This window comes from Chrysochloris asiatica, unplaced genomic scaffold, assembly GCF_000296735.1.
Source record: "Chrysochloris asiatica unplaced genomic scaffold, ChrAsi1.0 scaffold00109, whole genome shotgun sequence".
Lineage (NCBI taxonomy): Eukaryota > Metazoa > Chordata > Mammalia > Afrosoricida > Chrysochloridae > Chrysochloris > Chrysochloris asiatica.
In genome coordinates this window covers 3,951,541-3,960,308 of record NW_006408627.1, presented here as the reverse complement: position 1 = coordinate 3,960,308, position 8,768 = coordinate 3,951,541, and positions in this window count along the sequence as shown.

The following is an 8,768-nucleotide window of genomic DNA, read 5'->3' as shown; positions in this document are numbered from 1 at the left end:
CTAAAGTGGATAAAGAGAAATACTTTTAACAGATGGTATATGGAGGGGATTATAATCAATGTAATGAAAGAAGTTATATGAATTGTTGAATGTGAAACTGATGATGTGCCCTGTAAACTTTCACTCAATCCACAATAAAAACCTTAAATTAGAAAAAAAAAAAGAAATAGAATAAAGTAAAACAAAATAATAATAAAAAAAAGAACATAAACCCCAGTATGTAAAGTGTCAGTATTTATTGAATCAATTGTATTTAATAAAATAACAACTGATTTTTTTTTTCTGAATTGAAGAAAGATATAAGACATTTTCAGACTGAGCAGCACACCAAGTTCCAAGAAGGATAAATAAGAACAAATTCATACTGTGTATGAACACAGAACATCGTAACCAAACAGAACATCTTACAAAATATCTGAAAGACGTGGAATGTATAATTCCCAAACAAGTAGAGCAGGAAAAAGGTTTCACTTCTAAAATAAGAAGACCGCATCTAACTTGGGTCTGCAGTTTCCTCTGACATTGCTTAGTGTCACCTACAGTAGCAGCTCTACACTCCCATAACATGCAGCCAACAATCACAAATCTTCACCTAATCATTTTTTTAACCCTACACACAAAAAAAATTGATAGAAAACTTGCTCATGAATTATTTATCTTCTTTGATAGTTCTAAACCAATAAAAATGCAAGAGTCAAAAGATGAAGTGTCAAGTAATCAAAATAAAGCAAGAAAATAGGTAAATTTCCAAAAGTAGGTGATGATAAAAAAAACTGACTGTACTAGTTCTTTCCATTTCTTACCAGTCCCCGTAGGCATTACTGTCCTTATTTTATAGATGACACACTGAGATACATGGAGATTATGACATTTTTCCAGTAGCACAGCTAGAAACTCTATAATCTAAAATTCATAATCCAAATTTTATCATTGGAATGAGACCAAATCTTTTGGTATGAGACCAAAACATGAGTTGTTTTCATCCCTGTGAATTTCCTAAATTCACCTGTCTTGTATTTCAAGTAACTGGATTGCTCTCTAAAATTCTAAAAACTGTGTCGCACTGTGTTTTTTGTTGTAATGAACACTGGCTTTAGCCCTATACATGAAGGAGTCTAAAAAAATGAAACATTAAGTTGGTTCTTCTTTTATTTTTCTTTAAGTTATGAGTCCAGATTGGCTATGTAAATACTGTGAAGTACGTGGATATTCAGAACTCAATGTTATATTTCTTTCCACTCTTGAAAGGTACAAAAGGAGAAGTATTCAATATGAATTAAAACCAAAGTCCTATGGAGTTACAAGAACCTTACAAAAACAAATGGTTTTATTCTGACCTCTCTACAAATGGCTAAATACAGGTTACTAGCAGAACTCATTTAATCAAGGACAAGCGGAAATCTCAGAAAAATAAACCCAATTTATCTTACAAATTTTAACTTTAATTTTTTAGAATCAAAAATTATTCTTTGGCTCTCAATATATGTATGCATAGGTTATAACTTACATCAAACTATTTTAAAATATAAGAGACTTTCTAAGACAATTTTAAGAATTTTAATAAAATATTATAATATATTTTATTTGCTTGTTTTCTTACCTATATTACTTAAGTGCAAGTTTCTTCACCATTATATCCCAAGGATTTAGCACTATATTTGATATGCATGCATTGGACAAATTACTCAATAGCATATGGTAAGCATAGCCTAGTATTAGCTTACAACTCAGTGAAGACCCTCATTTCGGCATTGAATTCATGCACTTTACATTTTGGCTAGAAACTCCTAAAACTCAATGGCCTTTCCAACAACAGCTAACTAAAATCAAAAGACATGGTTTAATGAGTTGAGAAATAATGAAAAAATGCAACTGAAGTTTTATGGCAAATGTGCTTATTATTGTTGTTGTTGTTTGGTGCTAACAAGTCAGTTCCAACTCATAGAGACCCTATGCACAACAGAATGAAACATTGTCTGGTTTGGCACCATTCTCACAATTGTCCCTATGTTTCAGTCCATTGTTATAGCCAATGGACCACCCCATTCCCTTGAGGGTGTTCCTCTTTTTCAATGACCTTCTACTTCACTGAGCATGATGTCCTTCCCCAGGGACTGGTCCTTCCTGATAACATGTCCAAAGTACAAGGGGTGAAGTCTTCCCATCCTCACTTCTAAGGAATATTCAAGCTATACTTCTTCCAAAACAGATCTGCTCGCTCTTCTGGCAGTACATTGTATATTGAATATTCTTCACCACCTCCAAAATTCCAATGCATCAATTCTTCTGGTGTTCCTTATGCATTGCCCATCTTGCACATGCATATGAAGCAATTGAAAATATCATGGATTGGGTCTGGCACACGTTAGTCCTCAAACTGACATCTTTGTTCTTGAACACTTTAAGAGGTCTTTTACAGAAGATTAGCCCATTGCAATATGTTGTCTGATTTCTTGATTGTTGCTTCCATGGTTCTTGATTGTAGATCAAAGTAAAACAAAACCTTGACAAGTGCAAGGAAGTGTTGGTCTTATTAAAAGCAACTGAATAGTGCATTCTGCAACAAATAATCAACAATGATAATAAGTAAGTAAAGTAATACAGCAAGTATCTTTTGACAATAAAAAGAATCCTAGTACAGCCTAAGGAAGCCTACAGAAAACTAATACTTCATGCTATAGGGTTATCAATGCATTAGAACAGAACAATATAGCTGTTTAACAGATGCCAGTGAAGAATCTTCAAAATATTTTTCACATTTTCCTGACTCCTAAAGTCTGGCATTTCAGATATTAAGATTGTCAACTATCACAATAAGAATGGTTTCATCCTCTTCATTGATTCATATCTTTCCAATACTTTTATCATTCCTAAACCAACCTATGTACATGTAAGTGGAAGAAAATCCCGAAATCTAAAATATGAACAGTCTGTTCTATTTTTTCCCCGAAGATTAGGAGCTAAAATATATTTATATATATATATATATATATATATATATAGAGAGAGAGAGAGAGAGAGAGAGAGAGAGAGAGAGAATCCTGGTGTGGCACTGTGGGTTAACGCACTGTATTGCAAGGTTGTTTTGAACTGCTAGGTTCAAGCTCACCAGCCTATCTGCAGAGACCCTATGTATAGGGTTGCTACGAGTCAGAACAAACTCAACAGCACTTAACAACAACAACAAATATGTATGTGTGTGTGTGTGCGCACACGTGTGTGTTTAATTTGAGTGTGGTGTTGTAGGATAAGCTCTGGACTGCTAATCACAAGGTCAGAGTTTCAAATCCATCAGCTGCACCACGGAAACCCTATACAGGGTCACTAATATTTGGAACTGACCCAACAGCACTTAACAAGAACTATATAACTGATTGGAAGAGATACATATTTGTGCCCATTCCAAAGAGGGGTGACCCAATGGAATGCAGTTCAAACCCACCAGTCAAACCCTACACAGGGTCATTATGAGTCAGATTTGACTCAATGATGCTTAAGAACAACAACATGGGCCTTGTCAGAGGGAATACACAGAAATAATATCTACTGCATTTGTGGAAAGAGATTATGGGCAACCTCAATATCATCAATCAGAACAAGGCCAGGGGTCTACACCCGAATAGACAATTAATTGCTTATGTGCAGATTCAAGTTGAAGTTGAAGAAAATCAACAGAAGTCCACAACAGTCAAAATACAACCTTGAATATATCCCACCTGAATTTGAAAACAATCTCAAGAACAGATCTGACCCACTGAACATTATTAATCAAAGACCATAAAAGTTGTGGGATGATATCAAGGACATACAACAGGAAGACATTTAAATGATAGGAAAGAGAGAAAAGATCAAAATGGATGGTAAATGAAACTCTGAAACTTGCTCTTGTATTTACAGTAACTAAAGTCAATGGAAGAAATGCTGCAATGAAAGAACCAACAGATTTCAAAGGCTACCTCAAGAAAACAAAGTAAAATAATAGAATTAATTATGCAAAGACCTGGACACAGAAAACCGAAAGAAGAAAACACACTTGGCAATTCTCCAGCAGAAGGAAGTGAAAAAAATAGTAAATTTAAGCCTCAAGTTACAATATTGAAGATTCTATAGGCAAGACATTGAACAATGAAGAAAATATCAAGGGAAAATGGAAATAATACAGAGTCATTATACCCCCCCAAAAAAAGAAAAGGTCTGCCTTCTCCAATTTCAGTAGGTGGCATATGATCCAGAACTGATGGTATTGAAGGAAAAAATCTAAGTTGAACTGAAGGCTCTGGCAAAAACAAAACTCTAGGAATTGAGGGACCACCAATTGAGATGTTTCAACAAGCAATTTTGCTGCAAGTACTCATTCATCTAAGCCAAGAAATCTGAAAAACAGACCAACCAGACGAAAGAGATTCATATATTTGCCCATTCTAGAGAAGGTGATCCAACAATAGGGGAAATTATCAAACAATATCATTAATATCACATGAAATTAAAAATCTTTGCTAAAGATAATTTTAAAACAGTACATCAGCCAAATATTCTGGCCAGATTCAGAAAAGGATGTGCAATGAAGGATATCATTGTTGACATCAGCTGGATCTTGGATGAAAGCAGAGCATGCTAGAAAATGCTTACCTGTGTTTTATTGACTATGGAAAAGCATTAGAAGTGTGTGTCATAACAAATTATAGGTAACATTGTGAAGAATGGGAAATGGAGAACACGTAATTGTGTTCATGGGAACTGTACATAAATCAACAGGCATTTTTTTCAGACAAAACAAGGGGATATTGTGTGGCTTCAAATCAGGAAAGTTATGTGTCATGGCTGTACCCTTTCACTGCACTTATTCAATCTGTATACTAAGCAAATCAGAGAAATTGGACTATATAAAGAAGAATGTGGCATCAGGATTGGAGGAAGATTCATTAACAACCTGCAATATGCAGATGATACAACTTTATTTGCTGGAAGTGAAGAGGACTTGAAACAATGATTAAGATCAAAGATTGTAGACTTCAGTATAGATTATACCTCTATGTAAAGAAAACACAAATCCTTACAACTGTACCAATAAATTATATCATGGTAAAGGGAATAAAGATTGAAGTTGTCAAGTATGTCATTTTACTTGGACCCAAAGCACTCATGGAAGCAGCAGTCAATAAACCAAATGACATATTTCATTGGGAAAATCTGTAGGAAAAGATACCTTTAAAGTGTTATAAAGCAAAGATGTCACTTTGAGGACTAAGGTGTACCTGACAGAAATATAGTATTTTAGATTGCCTCATGTGTATGCAAAAACTGGACAATGAACAAGGAAGACAAAAGAAGATTTAAGACCTTTGAATTAATGATATTGAAGAATAGTAAATATTACAAAAACTGTCAGAAGAAGGAACAAATCTCTCTTGGAAGCACAGCCAGAATGGTCCTTAAAAGTGAGACTAGCGAGACTTCATTTCACACACTTTGGATATGTTGTCAGAAGGGACCTGTCCCTGGAAAAGGGTGTCATGCTCGGTAGAGGGTCAACAAGAAAAAGGAAGACACCCAATTAGATGGATTGTTGACACAGTGGCTGTAACAATGGGCTCAAGAATAGCAATGGTAAAAAAATTAATTAATTAATTAATTTATTAATTAATTAAAAATTTAAAAAAAGAATAGCAATGGCTGTGAGGATGGCACAGGACTGGGCAATGTTTCATTACAGTGTTCATAGAGTTGCTATGATTCTGAACTGACTGGACAGCTCCTAAAAACAACAGTTGTTGCTGTTGTTGTTGTTAAGTGCCGTCGAGTCGGTTCCGACCCATAGCGACCCTGTACAGGGATTCCGAGGCTGTAAATCTTTACGGGAGCAGAACGCCTCATCTTTCTCCCGCGAAGCAGCTGGTAGTTTCGAACTGCTGGCCTTAAGGTTCACAGCCCGATTCGTAACCACTACGCTACAAAATGAATCATTATACTGACACACTGGAGTCACATTCCTAAAAGTTCAGATACTCTTTAAACAAGTCCAAGTTGAAAAGAAAAACAAATAGGTAAGTACAGGTAATTTAAGTAAATTAATTCAACATTTAAGAATTCAAGGTTTTCCACTTGCTTTCATAAGAAATATTCTTATGCTCTCAAATACTAATTTGAGAGCATAAGGAAATTTTGACACACACTTACCACATGCATATACACTATCCACTGGCAAATTTCTATTTCCTTATTAAGTTACTATGCAACTTCAGAGAAAAACAACTGAAAATTGATTTGGGAAACTTAGAAAATAATCATTTATTTAATGAAATAAAAAGCACCACTGTCCTATATAGCTATTGAATTGTCATTGTTGTCAGGTGCCATCGAGTCAATACTGATTCATAGTGACCCTATGCACAACAGAGCGAAATAGTGCCAGGTACTGGGCCAACCTCACAATCATTGCTGTTTGAGCCCATTGATGCTGACTCTGTGTCAGTCTATCTTGTTGGGGGTCTTTCTCTTTTTCTCCAACCCTCCCACTTTACCAAACATGATATCCCTTTCCAGGAACTGGTCCCTCCTGACAATATGTCTGAAATATGAAAAATGAAGGCTGGCCATCGTGGTCTCCAAGAAGCATTCTGACTGTACTTCTAAAACAGACCTATTTGTTCTTTAGGCAGTCCATGGTACTTTCAATATTCTCCTCCAACACCATAACTCAAAGGCATCAATTCTTCTATGGTCTTCCTTATTCACTGTCCAACTTTCACATGCATATGAGGTTATTGAAAATACCATGGCTTGGGTCAGGCACACCTTAGTTCTCAAACTGATATCTTTGCTCTTCAAAACTTTTAAGAGATCTTGTGCAGCAGATTTGGCCAATGCAATTGCAAATATTAATATCTATTAAATATGTACTGTCAATTGTTTTACTGGCAGAATGGATAGATTTTTATAAAGTTATCTATAGTTTGCTCTGGGTACCCTTAAGACAATAGTCTGTATTTACAACACTTGCCAAATAATTTAAGATAAGAAGAGTAGTCTGTGATTATGCAACCTGGGGACATAAAATCAATACCATTTGATTTATTTACTAGTGTCTGTTAGCACTCAGAGAATCTGTGGATATTTGAGTCACTCTCTCAAACTGCAATGGTTGAAAACAAATCCAACTGATATCTATCAGAGACAACAGGAGTGAAAGAAGTTAAGACTTCTAAATTACAAAGACTAAAATGATGCTTTAAAAATGAATGAATGAGAAAATACAAAGATTAGTGTGATGCAATATTAACATGCCCACTTTCCAACCCAAATGCATTGCTTTTAATGAAATATATCAAACTATATTATTAGATTGGTTTCTCTTTAAACAAGGTTGCTGTCATATTTATTCCCTTGTCAGGCTTACAAACAAAAGGCATTTAGGAACAAATAATAGTGGAAGGAGAGTTAGTCCATATGATTCCTATTCTTTGTGTCCAACATTTATCTCAAGAGAAAATAACAAAAGAATCACTGGTCACATTGTATAATGCACTATCAAACATTAAAAGTCAGGGCATGAAATCCCTTTTCTGGAAAAGTTCAAGTAATTTAACTGGTAGATACCAAAGATAAAAACTAATCTCTTGGGATCATTTATAATGTCATCTATTAGTCCAATCCAAACATGACTGCTGTCTAGCCTGTTGACAAAATGGTTCAGCCTCTCTAAAGAAAAAAATTTGAAAATAATTTTCAACAAAACTGGTTTAAAAATAATATTGACTTCTTTTTCTTTTTTTTAATTCTGGGAAGTAAAAAAGAAGCACTCTTTGGGAATGAGAGGAAAAAACTCTAGGATGAAGACTTGTGCTGAATTCCTCCTCCCACAGACTAGTCTTACTACACAACCATTAAATGTATATTGGAAATTTTGTGTTGAAGAAAATGTGTGTTGAGTGTTCCCAGGGAAAGCAGTCTCAGGGATCCACCATTCTCTATCTAACCAGAAAGTCTGGTCTTTTTTTTTTAAGTATTTTGCCTTTTGTTCCATATTTTCTCCCACTCTGTTCAGTACCTTATAATGTGATTTATTTCAGAGTAATTGATAATGGCGTCCAGGTACCATTTAGATCCTCTGGTCTCAAAATTGTGGAGATTGATGTTCACGTGGTGCATGTCAATTGGACTAATGATTTCTAAGCATCTTCAATTTTCACCACTCGTCTTTCCTCCAGACAAGGAGAGACCAGTAGTTGCAACTTTAGTGGCCACTCTTGAGTTTTTAAAATCCTAGTTGTTACTCACCAAAGTAGGATTTAAAGCATTGTCTTTGTGGACTATGCTATGCCAACTGACCATGGTATTTCCCAAAACTATACCCCCAAACCTCCAGGCTCAACGAATCCTTCCCTCAAGGTGTTTGGTAGTATCTAAGGAGTTTTAAAATTGTTGTCTCCTGCATACTCTACCACTCTGATGGATAAGTTTTCAGCAACGGTAAATACTTTTGTATAAATATCCTCTGTCAAACATCATACATTTGTGGCTACACTTCCACTATCCTTCCCACACCCATTTTGCCTATGTATTTGTTGGAGACCACAATCACTGAGATGTTGAGGCCCTGTGTCATGGATGAAAATCCTACATGATGGCCCCACTCAGGATGGCTAGCCAGGGACCCTGAGGGCCCAAGGAAGTGACCTCCAGACGTCCCGGGTTCATTGGTTTTTACGAACTCACTGTTGGGCTAGCTCTGTATAATTTTCTTTGGTCCTATTATTCATTCTATGCTT